This window comes from Corvus kubaryi, unplaced genomic scaffold (assembly GCF_017639235.1).
Source record: "Corvus kubaryi isolate FWS band 111438036 unplaced genomic scaffold, C.kubaryi_AGA036_p1.0 37398, whole genome shotgun sequence".
Lineage (NCBI taxonomy): Eukaryota > Metazoa > Chordata > Aves > Passeriformes > Corvidae > Corvus > Corvus kubaryi.
In genome coordinates this window covers 28,480,636-28,487,875 of record NW_024581137.1, presented here as the reverse complement: position 1 = coordinate 28,487,875, position 7,240 = coordinate 28,480,636, and the positions used below count along the sequence as shown (strand labels likewise).

Sequence of the window (7,240 nt, the reverse complement as noted above, 5' to 3'; positions counted from 1 at the left end):
CTTCCTTCCTTCCTTCCTTCCTCCCTCCCTCCCTCCCTCCCTCCTTCCCTCCTTCCCTCCTTCCCTTCTTCCCTCCCTGCCTCTACCATTCCCTCCCTGCCTCTACCATTCTTCTCATGGGAAACAACATCAAAACACAAACCCAAACCTGGATAGCTGTTACCTTGCTGGGAACGGGATGCTGCCTGAAAGGAGGGAGGGGCAGCGCCTCCCGAGCTGATTTCACAGGACGCACAATTTGTCTGGGTCACCTGAACTTTGAATGGGTTGCAGGACATCACCTGCTTGCCAGGGGGCAGGAGAAGGGTATGTAGAGCAGGGTGTGTGGAAGAGTCAAGGACAGGTGGAGATGCAGTATTACATGGTTTGTAAAAATGGAGAACATGGAGAAATGTAGGGAGGGAGTTGAGGAGAGGGGAGTGGGGTTGACCATAGCAGATAGCTGGGCTTAGTGTCAGCTACTCTTTATGTAAACTGCAGCAAAATCAACCAGCAGTGTTTAGCTGGACTCATGTGGTGCTATCTGGGACCTGCACACTGCTATATGAACCAGGACTGCGCAAAAGCCCCCCATCATCTTCGTTTTGGCTTTTGTTTTATTTCTGACTCACAAATTATGGGCTCAGGGGCAAAGGCAGCTAAGCCCATGATGTTACTGCCAAGACCCACATGGGAGTGCAGGGGCCAGACGAGCTGTGGTGGCAACGATCTATCCTGGGGGACTTGCACTGGGCTGGGTGTGGGAGCCTGCCTGGATTGCCCAGGCCTGCTGACAGGCAGCAACTCTGCTTAGTGCTGGGGTGTGTGAAGCTTTGTCGGGAGGAGGGTGGATGTGTTAGAGTCATGTCTGGGGGTCTGTGTGAGAGAGAAAGTCATACTGGTGAGGATGTGTTTGTGTGTGCATGCATGTACTCTTGATCTTTTGCAGTGTGAATACATATATATGTCAGGAGGGAAGAGGGTGGAAGTCTGTGCAGAGATTAAAGAAAATCAATTCTGGTTTATTTTGAAATCTACAGTTTTGATGGGAATTGAGGTGGAGCCTTTGCTTTTCACACATAAATAATAATTGTATTTTAGTTATGCAGTATTAAGCCATCTATTTTGAACCTCTACTAAGCCACTAAGGTAGTCCTGCAGACCACTCTGGAGCATGGGATAAAAGATGCCATGTCCTGTTTTCCTCTATGCATAGGCATGGCTTGGGTAAGAAGTCTCCTGGCTCCTTGTGCAGAATCTCAACCGTGTTTCACTCTTTGGTGGTAGCAAGCAAAACTGCAAACAGATTCAGGGCCTTTCTAGAGATACTTCCAGGTCCATTCCTGCAAGCTTCCCTGAGCCTCAGCTCAGGAAAATATGTGTCGTGGAATGAGCTCTTACATGGAGCACTGGCAGGACCCAGAGCGCTCCAGTATTTTGTCACCTGTGCAGTAAGTTATAATGCTGGTAAAGCAACCATGTAGATTACAGGTATGCCTGTGAGCACAGAGCTAAATAAATGACAGACTCCTGGGAGGAAGAAATGAGGAGTAATTTGGTCTGTGATGATCATTGTGGTCATGGTTGATCACAGGGAAATAGCTGTAAAGGATGCCCCCAACTTTGTTCCAGCCCTTCTGTAGGCACCCATTAACTGTAGGCACCCATGCTGAGACACTCACAGGACGGGACAAGCAGTATCTGCCTTAGCCAGACAGAAACATCAAAGCTTTTGAGGGGAGTAGGTCAGAAGGTTGCTTCTTTCCTAGATTTCTAGGAATTAATAAAAGGCCCGATTTTTTCTGCCTGTTTATAAACCAGTGCAGAAGTTTAAGAACTAATGTGCTCAAGCTCTGGTGGTTACAGCTACAATGCTGCCCATCACCAATGTGTTACACACATTGTGCATACACATCAATTACAATTGGATTGCGATAAGGCTGTTCTGTATTCTCCATACAGCAAGCACATACACATGTAATTTATCTCACAAAGATAAGGCTATTTGCTGTGGTAAAACTCTCACTGCTGGTGATTCCTTGGGATATTGAGCAATGTGTTGCAAACATGCACGTTTAGAGACAGCCTGCCTGCATGTTTTTGATGCCAAAGCATTCAGTTGGGTGTTTCCTTAGAAATTTCATCTCTATGTTTCCAAGACCACTGAAATCAACTGGAGTTTCCGTACTAGTTTCCGTGGCCAGGTATTTTAATTCCTATGGATTCTAGGTGAAAGCCTGGTCAGGACCATATCCCTTCAAAAGGGATGAGGAGCACCTAGCAACTTTCCACATTGGTGTTTATGCTGTAATTTGCTCCTTGTAGAAAGCACACCGAGAAACAGGTAGAGAACTCTCACTGTGCCCTGGTACAAATTTCTGCACAGCAACAGCAAACAGGCAGAATGAACATAAAAAGGGTATGAGAGCAGAACCTGTTTCTCGTCTTCTTTCACGTCTCCTTCCTTCCTATCACCGCGGCAGCTCATACAACCGAGGACGCGGAGAAGCTGACAGTATCTCCCGTCATTCGTCCTCCCTACCTGGGCCCGGCGTGGGTGGGCGCGGTGCGGCTCGGCTGCGCCGGCGGGGCTGGGGCTGCGGGGCGGCTCTGCGGGGCCGGGCCAGGCTGTGCGGCCGGCGGCCACCGGAGGGCACGATTCCCCTCCGGCCCCGCTGCGGCTCCCAGGTGAGTCGCTGCCGCCTCAGCGGAGCCAGGCGGGCACCCGCCGTGCTCCTGCGGCAGCCCGAGCCCCGTCAGGCTGGGTCCCCCGAGTTCCGCGGCCGCGAGGTGCTGCCCGCCCGCTCCCGGGTCTGTTCGCTCGTGTTTCAGCGAACCCCGAGTGCTTTTTCTCGCTGAGGTGGCCCCACGCCGCAGCAGCGCCGCTGCCCACCCGGGGGGCGGCCCTGCTGGGTCCTGGGGGGAGATCCGGCCCATGGATCCTCCGTAGGCATAAGGACACTTCCCACGGGTGTGTTTCCAGCTGCCGGCGCTTTGACACTCCTTTCGTTCGGAAGCTCTCGAAAGCAGATGGATAACACGGAGTTCCTCTAACGTGTCAGCTTCGTTGTCAAAATTACTACAATGATTCTTATTTATTTTTTAGGCTCGTTGTCACTGGGGCCTTTCATGTAAAAGTCTTAGCAGCTTGCTGCCGTAAAAGGATGTGGCAGCGTTGTTCCCAGTGTTCCCAGTGTCCCCAGTGCGCGGCCGGTCCCGTCGCTCATCCTTCCCGCCTCCGGGCCGGCGGCAGGGAGCGCTGCGCCCCCCGCGCACCGGCATTCGGCATCTCCTGCATCCATCCTCTCTTGCCAGCTCTCGATTCCACACAGGGCCGAGAAATACCTATATCCTATTAGCAAACTAGCAATCCCACGTAGGAGACAGGTCTCTCAATAAATTAAGAGCTGAAATTATTTACGACACGTGTTTTTATACAAAATCTTTATTCAGCTCCAGAAATAGCTGGTGGCAGTGGATGGGGCTGTTTAAGCAGATCCAAAGTACCTCGGTGGAAGCCTGAGTAGTATCCTCTCATGCGTCCTAGACAAGACCAGTCCTTCCCATCACAGGAGATCAACATACCTAATGCTGTGGTGGAGCTCTGCCCCTAGTTATGGCTCTGGGTCTTGTTTATGTGGTTTCACACCTAAATCTGAAAAGACCTCTTAGTAAAACAACCTTATATTATCCCCCACTCCAGGGGATAATAGTTATTTTTATTAATAATGGAGCTTATTGGCTATTTCAGCTTCTTTGATTTTTTTTCTTTTCCATCTCTTCCATCTTTCCTGAGCTATATAAATATATTTTTTTTCTTGTATTCTTCCTGCTCCCACACATTACTCAAATCTATATATTCAATCTTTCAGTACACTTCACCCATGGAAACTCCATAAAACTTCAGGCCCTTTTAGCCACAAGTTATTCTTTTTTCTTCCAAGGTGGGAGAGAGTGCACCTCCAGCACAGGTGATGGATAAAGCATTCTATAAAGCCTTCTTCTTATGGGTAGACTCAAATTCTCTGCAGCTCAAGCAATTAGAAACAGAGCCATAGAGCCAGAATTGCAGCATGGAAGTGGGCTTTTACCCTGTTAGCCATGTCTGCAACCCTGGGAAAGATCCTGCCTGTGCTTCCTATTGTATGTGGTCTTCTTTCTTTAGGCTTTCAGGTGCTCTTGGAATCTCACAGATGAAGATGAAAAGAAAGGTCATATGAGAAGCAACCACAACTCATAATGAACACAGGTGGGCAGCAAAGTCTGGTGTGAGGGAAAGGGCATGGAAGGTCATCCCAACATACACATATGTTTTCCTGGGCAAAGGAAATGGGGGTTTTTTTGATTGGTAGGCTGATTAAATGCCAGGTCTCCAACTTGGAACCTATCTACCTCCTCTGCCTGGCCCTAGACCACACAGGGGCTGGAGGTAGCTGTGCAGAGGAGGTGAGCCTGGAGGGGAAAGGTTCACAGAAATGAACACCCTTCTTGTTCTTTCCACAATTACCTTACTTCTAAGGACACCTGCTTAAGAGCTAGAAGAAATTAATTACCCCTGCTAGAAGGGAGCAGGGGTTTATTTCCATCTCTGCCAGGCTGTATTTCCTTTCAGAAAAGGCAGTCAGCATGGATCCAAGTTTACATATTCCTTTCTGCTTGGGGAGATTATAATTGTTTTCGGCTATGGACTGTCAGCTATGATGCCTAAAGATCTGCTATCCATCATTACTCCTCATTTTACAGCCCCAATCCCATTTTCTTTCTTCCAGAATATAGGATGATGATTGGGTTACCTTGCTCACAAAGGACTGATCTGCCCATAGGTTCACATCCTGGTTTTATTTTCTGACCAGAGATCATATAGTAGGTCAACAATGAAGCTGATCTAGAGCACAAATCTTGGTTACCAAATTCCAAAGGCAATTTTCCAGAGAAGTAATAGTTTATTGATCTGTTAAAGTAAATTAGCACATATTCACTGTTCATGTATCTGTGTACATACTTGACTATTTATGAACTCTGACCTCCAAACAAACATCTGTATTTGTATTTATGCAAAATACTGTACTGCCTCTGCCTTGAAAAATATCTATATCAAACATTCTCATGCCAAAATCTACTATCTGACCTTGCAGCACTAAAAATAGTTCATGTCAGAAGCAGAGAAATATTTGTTTTTCCTTTTAGAACATTTGTGCTTACATTCATTAAGGACTTGGTCCAAAATCCTTTGATGTCAAGGAGACTGTTTCAGTGGGCTTTGGATCAAGTCTTAAAAAGGGTCAATTAAACTTTAAATTAAAAAAAAAATTATGATGGGTCCAGCCTAAGAGTGTAAGAGATGTAAGAAAGGCTGCCTTTGGAGTAAAGCATCAGTCATTGTTCTCTAATATTTAGCTGAACTTGTGGAATTTTTCATTATTAAAGAAACAATCCTTTTCAAGAAGGTTGTAATTAATTTTCAGTCTTCAAAACATCCACATTTTGTTGCATATTAGAAATGTCATTGCTGACTTAGTAAGTGCAAGGATGTTTTGAGCTCAGTAGGACATATATGGACTGGAACCTAAGCAGTAAGATATGGCCCAGATTTTCAAAGTCAGAGCAGAGACTTAGTTACAAAATACTCTTCTGACTCTAAAATATGTTCAGGTTTATGTCTCACTTCATATTTGAGCAATTTATGATATTTTCTAATGTCTGATCTAATGTTAGTATTTGCTTTTCATGCTTTGCAAAAGGACTAATGCAGCTCTGGGCAACAGCAGAGGCTGTAATTAATGTAAAGGTAGAAGATGTGCAATGGAATATAGCAAGGGCTTTAATTCAAAACAGTGAATTTATACCTTCATTTAGTAATCCTTTACAACAATGCATAGTGTTTACAGCATCCATTTTAATTAGAAGAAACAAGTATTAAAACAAGCTACAGCCTCACAGAGCTGACTGCACTGCTTCCTTGTAATCATTGTATCACAGGTTTGAGCAATTTGAGTGATGTATGTCTGCAGGAATTTTTGCTGAATCTGGATTATTTGACAGTAAAATGGTCATCATTCCTTCCAAACAGATAGAAGTTTGATCAATTATATTTCAGTGGCTTACAGCCATATTCTATCTACAGTGACATTTATGATCTATATTTGTTATCCCCAAATGACCTTCAACCTAGCTGTTATCTGCCATCATGTTAAAGTTTTGGTCAGTGAAAATCCTTTAGTGTCTTGGAAAGATTCATGATGTTGTCTTTTGGCCAAAGTCCATTATGGGTAACTACAACTTTATCTACATTCAACGTATGTAATTGAGTGGCTGTGGTATGGCACACTGTCATTTGGCTTAATTTCAATCAACTAAGATAACTCTCTGTATTTTCTTTCCTATAACACTGTGTCATGTTGCTGTAAAAAGTGAAACAGCTGCAACATTCTCCTTCTTGAGGATGCATCCCAGAACAGGCTGTTTCTTCCGAGACGACAACATAGCCTCCAACTTGGCAGGTAAAATTTTGCAACACCAAATCCTTCCATCTGTGGTTTCATGTTGTCAGTTCATTGCAGGAACTAATAGTCCGGTCTAGATGTCAAACTATCTGATTTGTTAGTGTAGCTGGCAGGTTAACTGTCTAAGTCCTACCATTTCCTCACAGAATTCACTGTGGGTAGGAAATTTCATCCAAAAAAGAAGAAAAATAACCGTCTTTAAAGATTAGATGCACTGTTGGGAAATTAAGTTCTTAATGCTAAATCAGATGTATGATAGGAAGCACTTCATAATTGCTCACATTAAGGGTAAGGGGCCAACCCAAAGGCATATAGACAGGAGGAAAAAAGGCAATTCAATCACTCAGCCATTACTGCAAGAAACAGCCCTTCATATTCCCACAGACCTAATGCATATCAGAAGCAAGCTACACTGCCATGCAGAGGTGAAAGATGCTTTTTCATTCCCTGTGGTTATGGGAATGGGAGGCATTGTATTTCTTCACAAAGGTCTTTCCCAAACTGTTCACTGAGGAAAAAAGAATTTCTGCCTCTCCTTAAGTCATAAAAGTTAGCAAAATATTATATGACAAAAAGTTGACATTAAACTTTGCTCAAGAGCATTTGAAAATGGCATGTGAAATCCATGCTGGAATAGGTGCTACTGTAAGGGCATCAAAATTGAAGGGAATGGATTAGCAGCTCCTCAGTAACAGCTGTGGCACCACAAGTGATGCAGATAGGCATCACCCCATTTGCCATACAGATGCAGGAGAGCA

The 7,240-nt window shown here is 44.9% G+C and overlaps 1 long non-coding RNA gene across 2 annotated transcripts in view; it reads left to right on the top strand.

The window, feature by feature from the left end:
- LOC121671793 overlaps positions 1-7,240 on the top strand; it is a 31,629-nt gene that overhangs the window by 571 nt on the left and 23,818 nt on the right. The window contains exons 2-3 of one of the 2 annotated variants that reach the window (XR_006018608.1): positions 4,145-4,228; positions 6,391-6,479. This is a non-coding gene — a long non-coding RNA (uncharacterized LOC121671793). The remainder of the gene's footprint in view (positions 1-4,144; positions 4,229-6,390; positions 6,480-7,240) is intronic. The other variant, XR_006018609.1, reaches the window with a different exon arrangement.